This window comes from Chiloscyllium plagiosum, unplaced genomic scaffold (genome assembly GCF_037043375.1).
Source record: "Chiloscyllium plagiosum isolate Xiang-an unplaced genomic scaffold, Cpla_swu_hap1 HiC_scaffold_40, whole genome shotgun sequence".
Taxonomy (NCBI): domain Eukaryota; kingdom Metazoa; phylum Chordata; class Chondrichthyes; order Orectolobiformes; family Hemiscylliidae; genus Chiloscyllium; species Chiloscyllium plagiosum.
The window spans coordinates 28990789-29012652 of record NW_028270178.1 but is presented as its reverse complement, the minus strand read 5'-3'; positions in this window follow the sequence as shown (position 1 = coordinate 29012652).

Genomic DNA, 21864 nt, shown 5'->3' with positions numbered 1-21864 from the left:
TAGCAAATTTATGGTCTGGACTACCTGCTTAAAAATGTTTTGAGGTGTCTGGCCTAGTCCATAACAGATTGAGGCTCTTTGTGCGATTTAAACAACACGTGGTACGTGTTTGTGTCTTTTATTTTGGTTGTTAATTTGGTTAGTTTAAACAACAATCAGATAGCAAAGGCTCTTTCAGTCAGCAAGAAGTTTCTGGAAGTGGAAAAAGTGACATTGGGGTTTTTCAAAAGGCAAATACGAGCAAGCTCAGGAATTAATAGACAAGCTGGGGTTGCATTTACCTCCTATAGTGAGGAAAGATGAGACGATTACAGCTGTGGCTCAGCATTTACATTTGTTCGAAACACCATCCGGATCTGACGAGATGGCAAGAACTCAATTGCAAATGAAGCAGCTTGAGTTAGACGTGAAAGACAAGGAAAGGGCAGCAGAAATGAAACCGTTTTAGTTCCGATTAAAATTAGGAGAGTACAAACGAAGGGTTTTAGCAGAAGAGAAAGAAAGAGAATGTAGGGCTCCAGTAGGAGAGAGGAAAAGAGAGACAGTTCGAACTTCAGAAATTGACAGTTAAAAAGGAAGGTAAGCTGAAAAGGCTGGTGATAAAGACTGAGAGTAGGCTTAGTTAGGAAGAGAGAGTCAGTAAGTCCATGGCAGTAGAGGCCCAGTAAGAAACTATTTAAATATGTTCAAGCATTGCTTACATTTGCTGAGGAAGATGTGGAAGCCTTTTTCATCTCTTTTGAAAAGGTGGCTAAACAAATGCAGTGTCCATTTACTATGTGAGCTTTGTTGATACAAACAAATTGTGTAGGTAGAGCTAGTGAGGTATTCGAATAACCGTCAGCGGATGTATCTGTGGTGTGTGGGGAGGTGAATAATGTCATCTTAAATCCATATAAACTTGTACCAGAGGCCTACGGATAACATTTCAGGAATCTAATGAGGGATCCCGTTTAAACCTATATCGAGTTTGAAAGGCTCAAACAAAGTAATTTTGATAGGTGGATAAGAGATTTCTACACAGAGCAACTTATGATGCTCTTTGGGCGACAATTATTTTGGAGGAATTCGAAAATTAACTGCGTGATGTAGTGGAAAATCATGAGGAAGGTAAGATAGTAAAACAGCAAGGTTAGCAGATGAAGTGGCTGATGATTATGAGTTGTTCCAGAAAGCAACGTTTCGTTACCAGAATCAACTTCAATGCGTGAGAGATTAGAAGTTGGGGAAAAGAGAAATCCTCACGTAGAAAGGGAAAGGTAGATCACAGTGAAGAACATAAGGGTAACTTAACACAGGGTAAAAAAGAAACCCGTGAGGGCAACAAAGAAGGCAAAAAGCTCCGGTTGTTTCATGGTAATAAAGCAAGCCACATGAAATCAGACCTCTCTTTGCTTGCAAAAGGACAGGAAAGCCAGACGTGGGAAAGCAGGATAAGCCTGGAAGTTTTGTTGCAGTGATAACAGAAAACACAGTGGAACTGGAAAGTTGTATCACAGTGCTCAAGCTGATCGGAGATTAGTTAAGGAGGAGGTGACAAATGTGCTTAAAAATATACCTTCAAAGATAAGGTTTATGCAGATGGGCTAGGAGTAGCAGGTAAAGAGGTTAGAATATTATGGGACACAGGATCCTCGCAGTCTGTGATGCTAAAGGATGATGAGATATGTACCATCGCATATTCAAGCAGATGAGAAATGGTCAGTGGGATATAGAAAGGAGGTGCTGTGAGTGGCGCATGAGTTGCCATGTGGAGGTCATTTAGGACTGAGGAAAACACAGACTAAAATACAAAGACATTTTTACTGGCCTGGACTGCACAAGGAGGTAGTTGAAATTTTCAGACGTGTCATACATGTCAGGTAATTGGGAAATCACAGGCAGTAATAAAACTCGCACCTTCAATACCTATTCCAGTATTTGAGAAACCTTTTACAAGAGTCTTAATTGATTGCGTAGGACCCCTACCCCAAACAAGAAGTGGGAATCAGTATTCGTTAAAAATAACGGATGTTCAGCTAAATTTCCAGAGGCCATTCCATTATGCAATATCACAGCTAAAAGGATTGTCGAGGAACTACTGAATTTGTTTTACTAGATATGGACTACCAATGGCGACATAGTCAGATCAAGGGTCAAACGTCACATCGAAATGATTCAAGGAAGTTCTGGACAGCTTCGGCATGAAACAATTCAAATCTACTGTGTACCACCCAGAATCACAGGGAGCGCTGGAAAGATGACATCAAATACTATAGACAATTTTGAGGGCATATAGTCAGGATTATCAAGATGATTGGGATAAGGGAATTCCATTTGAGCTTTCGTGATCAGAGATTCACCCAAATGAATGGGTCAAATTCAATCCAAATGAATTGGTGTTTCACCATGAAAGGAGAGGACCATTAAAATTAATGTAGGAGAAATTAGGAAGTCAGAATTCAGAGAACACAAATTTAGATTATGTGTCAAATTTTAGGGAACAATTTACTAGAGCTGCGGAGTTGGCTAGACAGCACTTAAAATTATCGCACTATGCAATGAAACAGGAAATGGATAAGAAATCAAAAATATGCAATTTTACAATTGGAGATAAGGTATTAGTGTTGCTTCTGGTAATAGGTGTGCCTATAAAAGCAAGGTTTAGTGGACCTTATAAAATCAAATGGAAATTGAGTGAGGTGAACTACTTGATAAGGAGTCCAGACAGGTAGCAATCTCACATAGTGCGCCACGTGAATATGCTTAAAAGATATTTTGATAAGGAAGGGAAGCAAGAGAAGGTGTTAATGATGACAGTACGGAAGGAAGAACCAAGCTCAGAGGATTCTGAACTGGACATTCCTCAAATCAAATTGGACAATGAGGAAGTTGTCAAAAATTGGGATAAATTATTGAGTTACATTCCTGAGAAAAATCACAATGACCTAAAAGAGTTATTTCCATCACATGGGGAGATATGCAGAAATAAACTAGGAAGTACTCGCCTAATTGTGCATGATGTAATGATAGGGAATGCTGTTCCAATTAAGCAAAATTATTACAGGCATAACCCTCTAAATTTGGCACAGGTTCAGAAGGAGATACAGTGCATGCTCCAAGATGGCATAATCAAAGTGAGGTACAGTGACTGGAGCTCACTCATAGTCATGGTGCCACAGCCAGATGGTACCCAAGGTTATGTGTGCATGATCGCAAAGTCAATCCCATTACAAAGACAGATGAATATCGAATTCCATGGCTGAAGGACTGTATCGAAACTGTGGGAGAAGCAATTTATATTCTAAGTTGAACTTGCCCAGAGGCTACTGGAAAGCACTTTCGGCTTTTGTGATGCCAAATGGGTTGTAGCAGTTTAAAGTCATGGCATTTGATATAAGAATGCATGACCACATTTCAGAGACTAGATAATAGGTCATTACCGGAGTACCCAACTGTGTTGTGTACATTGATGACCTGGTGACTTTTAGTCACTCATGGAAGGAACATCTACAACGTTTATCGGACTTGTTCAATCGACTTCGAATGGCAGGCTTGGTAGTAAACCTAGCCAAAGTGAATTTTCCAAAACCTACGTCACATTCCTGAGCCATGTTATTGGACACAGACAAATGGCCCCACGGGATGCAAAAATGAATGTAGTTGGAGAATTTCACACAAAGTTGACGAAAGGAGCAGTGCTACTCTTCCTGTAAATTTGTGCCGAATTTTAGCAGTGTGGCTGCTCCACTCACTGAATTGTTAACAAAGGGCAAGGGTTTCAGTGGACAGCAGACTGTCAAACGACATTTGACAGCCTGAAAACTGTGTTAACCACCGCCCCAGTATTAGCCACACCGGATTACATGAAGCCTTTCAAGGTGGCTATTGATGCTAGTGATGTGGGTGTTGATGCGGTGCTCCTGCAGGGAAACAATGAGAAGATAAAATTGGGTATTTCTCCAGGAAATTAAATGTTCATCAGTAAAAATAATCGACACTTGAGAAAGAGACTTTAATCTTGATGGTGACACTACAACATTTCAGTGCTTATATTACCAGCAATGCATCTGAAAACATCGTATATACTGATCATAACAAATTGAAGTTTGTGGAGAAATTTAAGAACAAAAATGCCAGACTGTTTAGATGGAGCCTGTAGTTACAGTCATTTTCAATTTAAAAATTGTGCGTGTGGCAGGACGAGAAAACATGATTGCCGATTCATTACCAAGACTCGAATGAGAAATGAAGGTGTTCGGTGGTGGAAGAACCCCAGACTGAATCCAAATGTAGTTGAGAATGTTTGCATGTTTATAGTTAGTGAATGTGTATTTGTGTTTAAAGTACTAACCGATTTTGAAAAATATTTTTCGGGTTTTGGAAAGTGATGCCATCTTTGAATATCGATGGTTCAGTTTTTAAGAGGGGAGGTGTCACAATACTGGTTATGTTACAAGGTTACTATGTCCTTGTGTTTTTTTCAGAGAAGGGGTAATTGGCCAGGCTCTATCATGTCCGAAGTTTGAATGTTTCATTGGGGCCTTTCAGTTTGCGCTAAGTGATAATGCCTCCAGCTTGAGCTTTGTATTTCTTTAAAAAGGGTTTGGCTTATGGGGCATGGCTATCCCTCCAGCTGTGCAGTACAGTACTGAACTTTAGTCAGTTCAGTTGCAGCAAGGGATGTGTGAAAGAGGCTGCTGACGTCTCTCTCTCCTTGCAAACTGTAAGATACCTGTACCATTGTATTCTGTTTGTGCTGAGGGATGTGTGTATTGGCACTGTTGCAATTATTTTCGGAACAGCATCATTAAGTCGGTTTGGATTGGATAAGTTATGCGGTATTCTGTTTCCTGTTCTTTGCGTTTCCTTCCATCATTTTGAAAATAAGTTTTGTTTGTTTAAAATTTGACAGTTGACCCAGCTAATTTACTTCGGGAGTATCCACTATGCACAGAGCTAAACAAATAAAAAAAGTTACAGTCTGGGCTACCTGGTTAAAATATTTGAGGGGTCCGGCCTATTGCATAACAATTACACCTGAATGAGTAATGAACTGCCATTCTGTTTTTCTTACAAAAGTCGATAATGTCTCACTTAAGCAAGACAAAAATAGATTCACCATACATTTCCACACACATTCCACTTAGTTAAATTGCTCTGAGACTACATTGTATCTTTCTCAACACTTACAACTTTTGTGACATTGACAAAGTTGGAAATATTAGTTTGGTGCATTTTTTGAAATGAATAGCTGGAACTCAACGACTGATCCCAATGATATCCCAACTAGTCGTTGCCGTCCACTCCAAAAAATATACATTCTGCCTTCTCTCTCACATTTGCTCTTGACATCTCAATCGAATCCAATATATTACCCCAATTCCACTTGCTTTCTTTTTGCAAACTTACGTTTTATAGGAGACTATATTAACAGGTTGCTAAAAGTCCAAATGAACTATGACCATTAGATCTCCCTAATCTCTTCCCTGCGTTAATCTTCAAGTAACACCAGTGCATTGATCAAGCATGCTTTCCCTTTCATTAATCCACATTGTATCTATGAATCCCGTTGGCTATTCCAAGTGTCCCATTTCCACATCTTTTAGTCTCAATTCCTACATTTTTCTTATGACAGATGTTTGGCCAAACTGTCTGCAAATGTGTGGATTTCTCTGTCTGTCCACTTTTTCATGTTATAGCTACACTGCTGTAGCTACTGGATCTGGTGGATCACTCCTATGTTTAGAATCTACAGAATTTAGGAAGGTGACAGACAAAATGCTCAAACTCTCCAACGTTACAACAACACTCCCCCGCCCATCACCAAAACATGCACAAACGTCAGCGAACTGGAATTTAGATTAACTACACTCATAATGTATTAGTCTCATTAATTTCTCCACCACTGTACTAAACTGATACAAATTGCCTTCAATTCCTACCTCCTAATGGACAATGGCACCCTTAGCATCTCGGGAAATTATTGGAGTAAGCTACACAGTGCGATCGCACTTAGGTTCAGATTAGAATTGATGTTTTTCTGTTCTCAAGTGGACACGGGTTCACAGGTCAGAGGTTCAGAGTTTGCAGACGACATGCAGATTGATGTATGAAAGATACAGGTAGTCTAGGGAGACAGATGCCAGTAAGCTTATCATCTGTGGTGGGCAAGTTACTTGAGAAGATTCTGAGGGATAAGATATCCATGCATTTGGAAAGACAGGGTTTCACTAGAGTAGTCAGCCTGGCTTTCAGCATGGGCGGCCATGTTTCTTAAATTTGTGGCAGTTCTTTGTTGAACTGACCAGCAAGATTGAAGAGAGCTGGGCAGTAGACACAGTCGATATGGATTCCCGTAAGGGCTTTGATAAGGTTTCACATGGTAAGGTGCTCTGGAATTCATGCAGAGCTGAAAAATTTGATTCACAATTGGCTTGATACTAGGAAGCAGAGTGTAAGAGTGGAAGGATGCTTGTCGAACTGGAGGTCTGTCCCTTGTGTACCTCAGGGGTCACTGCTGGGCCGATTGCTGTTTGTTATTTACATCAATAATTTGGATGAGAATGTAAAAAGAGTGATTAGAAAGTTTGCAGATGACACTAATATAGGCGGTTCCGTGGACAATGTGGAAGATTATCAAAAATTGCAGCAGACCTCGATCAGCTAGGGAAGTGGGTCTAGAAATAAAAAATGGAGTCTAATAGAGGTAAGTGTGAGATCTGAAAGTCAAATCTAGGTAGACTTTCATGGTGAATGATTGGCCTTCAGGAGTATAGTGGAGCAGAGGGGTCTTGGAGCTCAGGTGAACTGCTCTCTGAAAGTATGATCACAGGTAGACAGGGCAGTGAGGAAGGCTATTAGCGCAATGGAAGTGATCAGTCAAGGCATTGAGTAGAGCAGTTGAGAAGTAATGTTGCAGTTGTACAGAATGTTGCTGAGGCAGCTCCTGAAGTGTTGTGTTCAGTTTTTGTCACCTTGCTACAGGGAGGATGTTGTTAAACTGGAAAGAGTGCAGAAAAGAATCCGCAAGAATGTTGCCAGGACTCAACGATCTGAGTTATAGGGAGTGGTTGGACAAACCAGAACGTTTTCCCTTAGACCATAGGAGCCTGAAAGGGGATCTTGTAGAAGTGTGTATGATCACGAGATGGATGGAAAGTGTAAGTACACTCAGTCTTTTTCCAAGCGTTTCCCAGAGAGGGGGGGAATGATAGATGTGGAGAGGAACTGAAAGAGAGGCAATGAGAGATGGGGAAGGATATTGAGGGGCAGTAAGATGTATGATGCAATGTCAAGAAGATAGAGCAAGAGCAGTCAACAGAGAAGCAGAGACATTTAGACAAGAAGAGAGTAACCGTGCCCTGAGTCAATTTGCAGCAACTTACCCAGCTGAGCAGCCCTGACAATATGCATCATGCATGAGGCACAAATCTCCACTCACACACTCCCTCTGCTGGACACTGACTCCCCCTCTCTCTGTCTCACTCTGTCTCTCATGCACACACACACACACACACACGCACACACACACACACACACACACAGACACTCACACTCACACTCACACACTCTCTCTGCTGGACACTGTCTCCCTCTCTCTCTGTGTCTCATGCATATACACACTGATTCTCACAGTCACACCCTCCCTCTGCTGGACATTGTCTCCCTCTCTCTATCTGTCTCTCTCTCTCTGACTTTCTGTCTGTCTCTTTCTCTCTCTCTCTGTCTAGCTGATTTTTTCTCTCTCTCATGCACACGCACATACACAGACTGACTCACACTCACACATTCCCTCTGCTGGACACTCTGTCTCTTTCTTTCTCTCTCTCTCTCTCTCTCTGTCATGCACGCACACAGATATATACTGACTGTCACACTCTCAACACTCAGTGATTAAAATCTCTCTCTCACATACACACGTGCACAGACGTACGCACACGCACACACACAGACACACACGGTGTCTGTCTCATCTGGAAAACAAAAAAAATCAGTTCATTGATGCCCGCAGTAAGGAACCGTAACCTCCAGTTAACCCCGTGAGAAGGACACATGAAATCCAAACCCAGTGCAATGTGATAGACTCTCACCTGCTATCTGTCATGACCCAGTAAGCCACTCAATTTAAAGAAAACTAGGATCGGGTAATAAATACTGGCCAGCCAGTGATGCCCACGTTCCACGAGTGAAAAATAATATCAATGAATAACTGTCAAGGATGGAATTCCAGTGTTTTGACACAACCACAGTAAAGGATCAGCAATATATTTCCAAGTCAGGATGATGAGTGGCTCAAAGGCCAATTTTTAAGGGATTAGTGTTCCTATGCATCTGCTGCCTTTGTCCTTCTAGATGGAAGTGCTCGTGGAAGGTACTTCCTATTATCCCCCGTCAGTACTTAAGAGAGGTGGGATTGACTGGAAACTGTTATCCGAAGAACACAAAATGAAGTTGATGGAAAAGCTCAATAGGTCTGGCAGCACCTGTGGAGAGAAATCAAAGTTAATGCTCAGGGCCAGTGACCCTTCCCCAGAACTGATGTGGCTAGGAAAATGCTGGTTTATTTGCAAACGATAGAGTGACTGTAGCGTGTAAGGAGTAAACTATAGGTAAGGATAAATCTCAATAAGGGAGAGAGGAGGAGAGCTGGGATTGTTACCGATCTGAATCGGGCAGTGAATACCTGCTAATTAAAACTATTCGTGGCTAAACAATGGTAGTGTGTAAAAACAGATTATGTGACAACAAGGCCTGGTGTGTGGGCTTGGGGGCTTGGACATGGAGGAGTTCAGGCTCCAAAATTATTGAACTCGATATTGAGTCCACGGGGCTGCAGAGTCCCCAAGCAGAAAGGTGGGAGTTTGTTCTTCCAACTTGTGCTGGTCTTCACTAGAACACGTCTGCCAGCCTGAGCCAGAGATGTTGGCCAGGGAACAGTGTCGGGTGATAAAATGAAAGGAAACTGGAAGCTCAGCGTCTTTTTGGGGGATATAACGGAGATGTCCATAAGACCATAAGACATGGGAGAACAAGGCCATTCGGCCCATCGGGTCCACTTTGCGATTTAATCTTGGCCGATGCGCGTTTCAATTCCACTTACCTGCACTCTCTGTAGCCGTTAATTATTTGCGAGACCAAGAATTTATCAATCTCTGCATTGAAGACACCCAATGTCCTGGCCTCCACTGTGCTCTTTGGCAATGAACTCCACACGTTCACCACTCCTTGACTGGAGAAACATTGCACTTGTTCACGTTGAATTTCATCAGCCATTTTCCTAAACTAAATCTGTCCGCAGCCTCCCCACTTCCTCAGTACGACCTGCCTGTCCACCTAACTTTGTATCATCGACGAACTTTGCCAGAATGTCCCCAGTCCCTTCATCCCGATCAATTATATATAAAGTGAATAGCTGCAGCCCCAACACTAAACCCTGCGGGACACCACATGTCACCAGCTGCCATTCTGAAAAAGAACCTTTTATCCAAACTCTCTGCCTTCCGTCAGACAGCCAATAACCAATACAAGCCAATAGTTCACCTTGAACACCTTGGGCCCTCACCTTACTCAGCAGCCTCCTGTGAAGCACTTTATCAAAGGCCTTTTGAAAGTCTAGATATATAATATCCACTGGGTTTCCCTTTTCTAACCTACTTGTTATGTCTTAGAATAATTCCAACAGGGTTGTCAGGCATGGCCTCCCCTTACTAAATCCATGCTGACTTGTATTAATCTGGCACTGCACTTCCAAGAATTTAGAAATCTTATCTTTAACGATGGGTTCTAGAATTTTACCAACAACCAACGTTAGGCTAATTAGCCTATAATTTTCCATCCTTTGCCTTGATCCTTTCTTGAACAAGGGGGTTACAACGGTTATTTTCAAAACGTCTGGGACTTTCCCTGACTCCAGTGATTTTTCAAAGATCTCATGAGCACCTCTTCTATTTCCTTAGCCATCCTTCTCAGAATTCTAGAATGTAGCCCATTGGGGCCAGGAGATAACGATTTTTAGACCTTTTAGCTTTTCTGGCACTTCCTCTTTTGTCATGGCTGACATACCCAAATCTGTCCCCTGACTCTTGTAATTGTTGAAATATTACTCATATCTTCCACTGTGAAGACTGACACATAGTATTTATTAAACAAATTAGCTATTTCCTTATCTCCCATCACTAGCCTCCCTGCATCAATTTAGAGTGGACTAATTTCTACTTTTGCCTCTTGTTTATTTCATATGTATTGCAAAACATTTACTATCATTTCTAATATTACTGGCTAGTTTACCTTCATATTTGATTATCTCCTTCCTTATTTCTCTCTTTGTTATCCTCTGTTTGTTTTTGTAGACTTCCCAGTCTTTTGATTTCAAAGTGCTAATGGCCACTTTATAGGTTCTCTCTTTTCTTTGATACATTTCCTGACTTCTCTTGTCAACCATGGTTGTCTAATTCCCCCTCCCACACCCCCGGGTAATCTTTCTTTTGTTTGAGATAAATCTCTGTACTGTGTCCTCAATTACACCCATCAACTCATGGCATTGTTCTAAAGTCTTCCCCACTAGGCTCCTCCAGTCAAATTTCATCAGTTCCTCTCTCATACCCCTGTAATTATCTTTATTTAACTGTAACGCCATTAAATCCGATTTTACCTTCTCTCTTTCAAACTGTCTTTCTACCATATTATGATCACTTCCTCCTACGTGTTCCCTTACATTAAGTTATTTCATAAAGTCTGGCTCATTACATAAGCGCTAGCCTGCTCCCTTGTGGGCTACATCAAAAGCTGTTCCAAAAAGCTATCTTGTAAGCATTCCATGAATTCCTTTTCTTGGGACCCACTAGCATCATTATTCATCCAGTCCATTTGCATGTTGAAGTCCCCAATGATAACCATGACCTTGCCTTTCTGACATGCCCTATCTATTTCCAAGTACATCTTGCGCTGCTGGTCCTGACCACTTCTGGGAGGTGTATGCATAACTCCCATTTTGGTTTTCTTGCCTTTATGGTTCCCCAACTCCACCCACACAGGCTCCACAGTATCTGACACTATGTCATTCAGTGACATTGATTTAATTTCATTCGTGGTTAGAGTGGTGCTGGAAAAGCACAGCAGTTCAGGCAGCATCCGAGGAGCAGTAACATCGACGTTTCGGGCGAAAGCCCTGCATCAGAAATACGGCTCCTCGGATGCTGCCTAAACTGCTGTACTTTTCCAGCACTACTCAAATCCAGAATCTGGTTTCCAGCATCTGCAGTCATTGTTTTTACCTATTTAGTTTAATTCTTCAGTAGAAAGGCAACCCCACCCCCTCTGCCCGCCTCCCTGTCTTTTCAATAAGTTGTAAATCCTTGGATGCTTAACTGCCAGTCCTGAACCCCATGTGACCACATATCTGTGACGCCTACGACATCATAGCCATTCACGATTATTTGTGCTGTTAATTCATCTATTTTGTTTTAAATAGTGGGAGCAATTGGGTAAATAGAGTAGAAAGGGAAAAGAAACAGAAAGAAACAAATTGAGAGGAAAAGATGAAAGAAAGCAAGAGAGTTGGAAAGAACACAGACAAAGGGAGGAAGAATAGATAAGAGTAAAAGACAAAAGGGGAGGCTGTCAGTAAGAGAGAGAATAGAGAGCTGGAGAGGGGGAGGGAGGAGAGAGAGAGGTAGAAATTAAGAGAGACAGAGTCAGAGTTAGAGAGAGTGAGTGAGAGAGAAGAGGAAATATCATACAAAGTACAAAGATGAGTTAAGGAAAGACATGGTGAAAGTAAAGGGGTGCTATTACCTATTCCGGTAGGTCCAAGCACTCTCGATGGTCTCTCACATTCCTTCCCTCCCATTAGAGCCTGACCATACTCCAGGAGTTTGCTTTAGGAGGGGCTGGTTCAGTGAGAGGGTTGAGGTTAAAGAAACAAAACTGGGCTTGAGATTCAAACGCTCCCCCACTCTCACACACAGAGAAACAGAACCACACAGATAGTCACTCCCAGCTCAGTGCACATGGTGAAAGGGACAGTGGCTGCCAGAAGCTGTTAGAAATACCCCCAAGTCTGTCACTCAAAGATGTCCTCTCCACGCAAGTCCCAATTCACTCAGTCAGCTCCCAGCTTCTCCACCGGAGGGACAACCCAGCGATGAAGCACGGCCAGAGTAATCACCATGAGATTAGAAAGGCAGGAAGGGAGGGAGGAAGCGTGAGAGAAACAGCAGGTGAATAAATTCATTCAGACTTCCTCTGTCTCCTTCTAGCTTACAGTTTATTGTCTCGTAATGAAAGCCGTACATGTTCTCAAACAGATCAAATTCCTTTATCTTCCCTATCGATCAATGTAAAAATCATAACTTGCCATTGCCGGGAATCAAAGCCAGGTCACCTGATTGGAAGACAGCTGTACTCACCACGTTAGTACCATCACTGTCCGCTTTAAGTCAACATAATCCCCAAACACATTTAAAAACGACCTTTATCATGACAAATCAAATGGAGCTGATGTTGACCCAGCAAAGGTGATGTTAGGTCAGTTGACAGTAACTTACATAAAGAGACAGATTTGAAGGAGCATCTTAAATCGGAGGGGGATCTGGGTCATCAGAAGGTGCAGACAGTGTGTCCAGGAATCCCTCTGGTTGGGCTTGAATTCCCCTCCAACCCATCGGCTGGTTCATCAGCTGGAAGGGATAAAGAAATGGATTCATACCAGCAAAATGGACGAAAAAATATTATTGCTCAAAATAAATTTTTAAGCAGAAGACAGAATATTGACAGGATATTATTTATAGAATAAATATTATCCTGTAAATAAAACTTTACCAAGATGTGGAGACCTAAGAATTCAGTGATGAAAAGCGGACAGGATCCAGTCACTGCATTTCCCACTCTGGCCTGCAGTGAACAATGATCCTTTCCCCCAGGTCATTTATGTTTGTATCTTGTTCACTCACTGAGAAGTGATTGTTTGGCATGATTGTATCTTTTGTGCATATCCAATTCCTCATTCGGTTTTGCTTTTGTTATTCAGCCTTGTCATCACTGTTGCTTCTTGCTAACAACACTTTACACTGGCTTTGTTCGTGCAGTCTCTTTCACACTGTTCCTCATATGGAGTCATTCCTTGCCCATTTGAAAATCTGTGTTGTCATGTTGGTATTCCTCATTCTCCTTCCGACCAAGCCTCTCGTGGACTCTTCATTCCATTATTTGCTGCAGCTAGTGTTGGCTCTCAGTTACTTGGATTCATTCACCAATTGAGCTATTTTTATTACTGGATACTTCACTGCATACTTTAACTGGTTTCTGAATTTTTTTCTGTGTCACCACAAAAACTGAGGTTCTGCAGCATATATCCTACCTGTATAAAGAGACCCAAAGCAGCAGAGTCCAAAGAATAACCGCTATTAAAGAAATATAAAATATACATCAATCAGAGAAGTATGAAGCTGGCAGATATGGCAAAGAGTAAAATCACACATTTCTTTCTGCAATCTATTTCTGGGTCATCCTCTACTTTTCCCTGAGCCCTGAGTCCCTGACGCACCTTATTGGCCTCAAAGACGTGTCTGACAGTCAGAACGTTGATAAAAAGTATAAAAATGAATGGGAAAAGTGGTGTTAAAAATTGCTCAAAATATTTAAAACTTGCCCACCGGCGGTCAGAATAGTAACTTCTGCGGTATAACAGTACCCTGAAATATTATTGCTGGTCTTTCCAGGTTTAAACCGAAAGTAGTTGGAAATGTTCTTTAAAGAAAAGAAAAGAAAATGCAGATTGTTGCGAGAACCCTCACTGCAGTTTCTCTGTACAGTACTGAGATTTCATCTGATGACAACAAATGGCAACAAATCGATCAAAAGTTAAAACAGCAGTGAAGCAGACAGAACAATCAATGGTCACGCGAACCATGACAAAGATAACACGACAAACAGGAGTGATGTCCAGGCAATACCGTGGATAATAATAGCTCGGAAATCGACGAAGTAGGATGTAAAAAAAAATGAACAGTAGATCAAATACTGCCTTGACCACCAGATAGCAGGTGCCGCATGTCAAAAGACCACATTTGCCCCGAGCTCGGTTTGTAATCACCACAAGATCAACTGTTTGCGAGAAAAGAGAAAAGAAAAGAGAATTGAAGTCATTAATCAAACATTTTCCTGAGCTGCGGTTGTACGTAATGGCACAAAGATAATTGTTGTTTCATGTCATATGAAGTTTAACAAATCTGAACCACAGCAATAAATTCTATAAATGAATCATTTTCACTTATAAAAGACAGCGGGATTATCATGTGCAAGGAGTTCTCACAGAAACATATTCATTAATTCAATTGTTTTGGTGGGAATCAGCAGAGGTTGATTTTACCTGTTTTATAGGTCACTCAGACTTCCCAAAAGACCACTGCATCCACAGAAAGATACTTGAGATGAATAAAACCAAGAACGGGAGAAACTTAACACGGACATTGGTTGCAATATTTCTGTATTAGATTTCGGAGCCTCCACAACTTAGATTGATTCAATCATTGAAAATTCACACTTTATAAAAGACACATTGAGTCACTCCACAACGTACAGGAATGGAGGAACAAATAATCGCGAAAGTCCCTCTCTCGCGTGCAGCATTAAACATCCTGACATTCTGAACTATGAAGGTTTTCAGCAGTGAATCCAATCGCTGGTTACAGAGAATCCAATGAATCCAATCACCGTGTCCACGGTTGGGTTCCTACCGCAATCACATGTACTTCAACATTTGTCACAGACTCCCCCACCTGTCCAAGACTGTACACCACAGCTCACACCGAAATAAAAGCTGAATCCATGCAACATTGAACCTCCATACTTTACCCAGTAACTCTCCATGGTGATCCCAGGAATTGTGCCACAGTTTGACATCAGAGGGTAAAAAATACAAATCTAAATTGATAGCCAAAGGCAAAACATCAATCCCAAACAAAGGCACGTAGGAGCACCTTCACATAAATCATTATCGTTCAGGGAACATCAAATGATAACAGCAACAAAGGGCAAGGTGAAAAATCCTGTTGGACAAAGTTGTTTGATCCTCTGTGTGAGAGCTGCTGCCATAACATTCTAGATCTCAGTGTTTGTCCAATTTGTCTCTGCACCATTGTAGTGTGCATCATTTTACAAATGGCACAGCACATATGTCTTTTTGACAATGAAATAATTCAACAAGATGCATCATAATTGGAGCCCTGTGCTCAACACCCCTCCCAATGATCTGTCCTTAAAATTATCATGTGCTCACACATCCACTTAATCACAAAACACACAAAATGGTTGATACCATTCAGCTGACCATCACTTATCACCTCATAACAACCTGCCAGCCCACTCATTGCCCATCTGATGTATCTGGGCTCCCATTTGGAGCGAGATGCCTGATCAAGACCCGCCAACACAATCCCTTCACATTAAGGAATGGGAAACACCAGTTATCACTAAGAGGGGAGTTGTTACAAACCCATCTGACCAATAGCAGGCTTTAAACTCCCACAGAGAGAGAGAGTGGTTGTGTTGTACACCAGCCAGGGTCGGTACCCAGCCAAACCCCATGAGTGGGGCCTCAGGACAAACCCATCCTGTATACAGTGTTGAGAAACAGACAATGCTGCACATTGCTGAGGAGTCTCTTCACTGACAAACTGTTCATTTTGAGCTCAGTAAGTGTTAACACGATCATATGCAAGTCGGTATTTGTCTTGCTCAATGAAAAAAAAATAATCACCTGTCATACGTTGGAGATAGTTATGATTAAATGCAGAGCTTTATCCAAGTTAAGCTGTTCCAGGACTTACCAGGAATACCAACAATGGTGTCGTACACTTTTGAGACCCTTTCCCTTAAAATATGCATTTTGTCAAATAACCTCTCCCTTCCCGCTGCTAGAAGTCTGTCGAAATTGGAGAATTGTCTCAGAGTTGGATATGAGACGGTTTGTGTGACATTATATATATTGTCTGCTGAAATCTCTACTAGGAAACTGTAACTACCCCCTCAATTCTTTTTCATCATTTTGAACGAACAAGTTACGCCAACGGATTTATTTTAATGATTGAGGGACAAGACCATGCTTGAATACCCCAAAGACCAAATTAGTCTCATCTTATTAAGTTTCGAATGTAGATTGCAACTTTGCTTCAAACAACAATATTTCCATTATTTCACATCAATATCGAACTATCTTTTGATATTCTTTGCAGTGATGACCTTCATTTTGCTGAATTTGTTCAGCCATTCAATACATCATGTTGTACAGCGCTTTGAGAACTGTTGGACTTCACACTGTTATAGCGCTGTTTTTCTTGTTAATTTAGTTTTACAAGTCATTTGGAAATCTTATCTGTGAGTGAACACTCTGGTACAGAGCCTGGAGCTGATATTGACCAGAACAACAGCTGGAATTTATGCTCAGTATTATTTTGCTCAAAGCAAATACAAAAAAAAGAAACTCATTCAGAACCTTAACTTCAGAATTGTAGAACAACAGGATCACACAGAATGGAAGAACCCCTTTGGCCCATCATGCCAAAACTACAATAAATCAACGTCAGTCCCACTTTCCAGCACGTGGCCCATATTATTGAATGTTATACCATTTCAAAAGTGCATCAAAGTTATTTTTACATGTTGTGAGTTTTCCCATCACAACTCACCTCCCCTCCATGGCCGGACCCTAACATCCTCTCCGGGAGAAGAATTTTCCTTATGTCCCCTTGAAACCTCCTGCCTTTCATTTGAAAATGAAACCACATTGTTATTGACCCTTCGACTGAGGGGAAACAGCAGCACTGTTTGAGCTTCCTCGTGTCCTGCCATTCACGGAGTACTGTCTTGTCTTGTTTACTCTGGCAAAGTGCATCACCTCACATTTATCAGGATTGTATTTCACCTGCCGCTGATCTGACCCATCTGCCAACTTCTATCTGTAACCAAAGACCATTTTCCTCACATCCTACCACATGGACAATATTTGTGACATCCATAAATGTACGTATCACCCCCCAATCAGCCTCCCAGTTCACCCATGCACGCACACACACACACACGCATCGATATAATTTATGAAAATAATTTAAAAAAAATAGCCCAGTACTGATCCCTGTGGTATTCCACTGGACACCAGTCTCCAATTACACAAACAGTCGCCAATTACATAAACAGCCTCCAATTACACAAACAACCACCAATTACACAACAGCCCCCAATTACACAAACAGCCTCCAACTATACAAACAGCCCCAAATTACAAAAACAGCCTATCACCAAGCCCCATGCCGCTCCTAACTGAGCCAATTTGCCAAATTACTCTGGATGTCATGTGCTTTTACTTTTTGTTTTCAATCTCGCATGTGGGGCTTGTCAAAGGCTTTGCTGGAATCCATATAAAAATCAATTACCCTACCCTCATCTACAGACTTGGTCATCTCCTCGTAAGTCTAATAAATCTGTGCTGACTGTACATGATCATGCTTTGCCTCTCTAAATGGAGATTAATTCTGTTCTTCGGAATTGTCTCCAATATTTTCCTTAAGACTGGTGTGAGACTCACTTGTCTGGTATTCGTCGTCTATCTCTACCATCCTTCATGACAAATGGAAAGACATCAGCTGCCGTCCAGTCCTCAGGTATCTCCCCTGTGGCCCGAGACGAATTAAAGGTTTGGGTAAGATTCCCTGCACCTTCTTCCCTCGTCTCCTTGGTTGCAACTCCTCCGGACCTCAGCATTTGACCACTTTTCAGCTCCCTAAACCTAGAATTGCTGCTCACATCGCACATGAATCGGCTGAAGACAGACTGTGATTGAGGCTTTTGACATTTTTCCTTCTCAATGCTGTTCCTATCTGTAGGAGACAATGTCTTTCCGGAACCTTTGTTTTCGAATTCAAATTTTTCACACAAATACATTCCAAAGTCCTTCCAGACCATTTTATGCAGACAGAGTGTTTTATTGCGTGGAGCTGCAGAGAGTGGGAGAGGTACTAAATGAGTATTTTGCATCAGTATTTACTGTGGAAAAGGATGTGGAAGATACAGACTGTAGGGAAATAGATGGTGATATCTTGTAAAATGTCCAGATTACTGAGAAGGAAGTGCTGGACGTCTTGAAATGGGTAAAAGTGGATACATCCCCAGGACCTGATCAGGTGTGCACGATAACTCTGTGGGAAGCTATAGAAGTGATTGCTGGGCCTCTTGCTGAAATATTTGGATCTTCAATAGTCACAGGTGAGGTGCCAGAAGACTGGAGGTTTGCAAACGTGGTGCCACTGTTTAAGAAGTGTGGTTAGGACAAGTCAGGGATCTATAAACCAGTGAGCCTGACCTCAGTGGTGGACAAGTTGTTGGAGGCAATCCTGAGGAACAGGATTTACATGTATTTGAAAAGGAAAGGGCTGATTAGGGATAATAAACTTGGCTTTGTGCGTGGGAAATCATTTATCTCAAACTTGATTGAGTTTATTGAAGAAGTAACAATGAGGATTGATGAGTGCAGATCAGTAGGTGTGATCTATATGGACTTCAGTAAGACGTTCGACAAGTTTCTACATTAGAGTAGTGCTGCAAAAGCACAGCAGTTCAGGCAGCATCCGAGGAACAGTACAACCGACGTTTCGGGCAAAAGCCCTTCATCAGGAATACAGCTCCACTCTAATCTAGACTCTAGTTTCCAGCATCTGCAGTCATTGTTTTTACCTAGTTCGACAAGGTTCCCCATGGGAGACTGATTATCAATGTTAGATCTCATGGAATACAGGGAGAACTAGCCATTTAGATATGGAACTGGCTCAAAGGTAGAAGACAGAGGGTGATGGTGGAGGGTTGTTTTTCAGACTGGAGGTCTGTGACCAGTGGAGTGCCACAGGAAATGGTGCAGGGTCTCTACGTTTTGTCATTTACATAAATGATTTGGATGCGAGTATAAGAGGTACAGTTAGTAAGTTTGCAGATTACACCAAAATTGGAAGTGTAGTGGACAGCGAAGGGGGTTACCTCAGATTACAACAGGATCTGGATTAGATGGGCCAATGGGCTGAGAAGTGGCAGTTGGCGCTTAATTCAGATAAATGCAAGTGCTGCATTTTGGGAAAGCAAATCTTAGCAGGACATATACACTTAATGGTAAGGTCCTAGGGAGTGTTGCTGAACAAAGAGACCTTGGAGTGCAGGGTTCATTGTTTCTTGAATGTGGAGTCACAGGTAGACAGGATAGTGAAGAAGGCGTTCGGTATGCTTTCTTTGATTAGTCACAGTATTGAGTACAGGAGTTGGGAGATCATGTCGCGGCTGTACAGGACATTGGTTAGGCCATTGTTGGAATAATGCGTGCAATTCTGGTCTTCTCCCCATCCAAAAGATGTTGTGAAACTCGAAAGGGTTCAGAAAAGATGTACAAGGATGTTGCCAGGCTTGGAGGATTTGAGCTATAGGGAGAGGCTGAACAGGTGGGGCTGTTTTCCTTGGAGCGTTGGAAGATGAGGGGTGACCTTATAGAGGTTTACAAAATTATAAGGGGCATGGATAGGGTAAAAAAAAACAAAGTCTTTTCCCAGAGGTCGGGGAGTCCAGAACTAGAGAGCATTGGTTTATGGTGAGGGGGAAAGATCTCAAAGAGACTTAGGGAGCAAGTGTTTCACATAAAGGATGGGATGGGTATGGAATAATCTGCCAGAAGAAGTGGTGGAGGCTGGTACAATTGCAACAATTAAGAGGCATTTGGATGGGTATATTAATAGGAAGGATTTGGAGGGATATGGGCCAGGTGCTGGAAGGTGGGATGGATTGGATTGGGATACTGGTCGGCATTGACGGATTGGACTGAAGGGCCTTTTTTCATGCTATCCATCTCTGATTCTATGACTCGAAAAAAAAAACATTATGCAAAAAACGATCTTAGGTATTTTATACAGGCACATGTACAGATGTGTGCTCACCCACACAAACACACACACACCTTTTCCAATTATTACCTATATTTGCATGGGAAAACAATTACCTTGGCTCATCCATAGTTCCTTCAACCTTGCCACTGACCAAATACACGAACCCATCTCGATCAGAAGCAACTTGATGGCGACATCATTGTTCACAATGAATTCAAGTTAATGTAGTTGACAGGCCCAAGTATCTGCATTCCTCTTATCGAAAGGCCAAATCGAGAAAAAATAATATTACACTCGATGCTAAATTACAACATTTAAACCTGTGCTTTGTATTTGGAAAAGGTATATCAAATTGGCTGCTAAATCAGCCAGGAATCCAGCTGTCGAATTGGCTCATATTCAGATACTTCCAAAGTATTATGTGTCATTTCTCTCTCTGTCTGTCTCTATTTCTCTCTCACTCTCTATTGTTCTTCCCCCTCACTGGCAGCCTCTCCGTTTGTCTCTCTCCTCCTCTGTGGTAGTGTCTATATTCCTTTCTGCTATTCTCTCTTCTTCTCTCTCTCTCTTTTGTTTTCTCTCTTAGTGGAAGCCTCTCAATTTTCCTCTCCGTCTTTCCTTTTCTCATTTTCTTCTCTCTCTCTCTCTCTCTTTGCTCTCCCTCTCTGTATCTCTCTATGCGCTTGTTCTCCCTCAACGCGCCCTCTTCACCTCCCCACGCGCTTGCCAGTTCAGCCTGGAAACGTCCTGGATCCCCCCATTTAAACATAAACCACCCCTCAATTTTATTGCCCACAAAAATTTGTACGTTAAACTCTCCCAAATCCAATTTGAGTCCCTCATGTATTGCTCTACCAGATCTGCGATCCATATGATTTATGACCCTCAGGTGTACGAAAATAGACCATAGAACACGTCAGCACAATACAGACCATTCGGCCCTCAGTGTTGTACTGTCCTGTGGAATCAATATGAAGCCTATCTAATCTACACTATTCTATTTTCATTCTCATATGTATCCAATGACAATTTAAATGCCCTTAAAGTTGGCGAGTTGACTACTGTTGCAGGCAGGGCATTCCACACCCTTACTACTGAGTAAAGAAACTACCTCTGAACTTTGTACTATACCTATCACCCGTCAATTTAAAGCTATGTCCCCTTATGCAAGCCATCACCATCTGAGGAAAAAGGCTCTCACTGTTCTCCCTATCTAACGCTCTGATCATCCTATTTGTCTCTATTAAGTCACCTTTCAACCTTCTTCTCTCTAATGAAAACGACCTCAAGTCCCTCAGCCTTTCCTCATAAGACCTTCCCTCCACACCAGGTAACATCCTAGTAAATCTCCTCTGTGTACTTTCCAAGGCTTCTACGTCCTTCCTATAATAGTGACCAGAACTGAATGCAGTACTCCAAGTGCGGCTGCACCAGAGTTTTGTACAGCTGCAACATGACTTCATGGCTCAGAAACTCGATCCCTCTATCAATAAAAGCTAATACACCATATGCCTTCTTCACAACCCTATCAACATGGGTGGCAGATTTCAGGGATCTATGTCTATGAACACTGAAATCTCTGTGTATCCAAACTACCAAGAATCTTACCATTAACCCAATACTCTACATCCGTGTTGCTTCATGCAAAGTGAATCACCTAACACTTTTTCCTCATTAAACTCTATTTGCCACCTCAGCCCAACTCTGCAGGTTATCTGTGTCTCTTTGTAACCTTCAACATCTTTCAGCATTATCCACATCTCCAGAGACTTTAGTGTCATCCGCAAATTCACTAGCCCATCCACCTACACCCTCATCCAGGTCATTTATAAAAATGACAAACAACCGAGGCCCCAAAATGGATCCTTGCCGTACCCAATTAGTAACGGAACTCCAAGATGAACATTGCCCATCAACCACCACACTCTGTCTTCTTTCAGCTGGCCAATTTCTGATCTAAACCGATAAA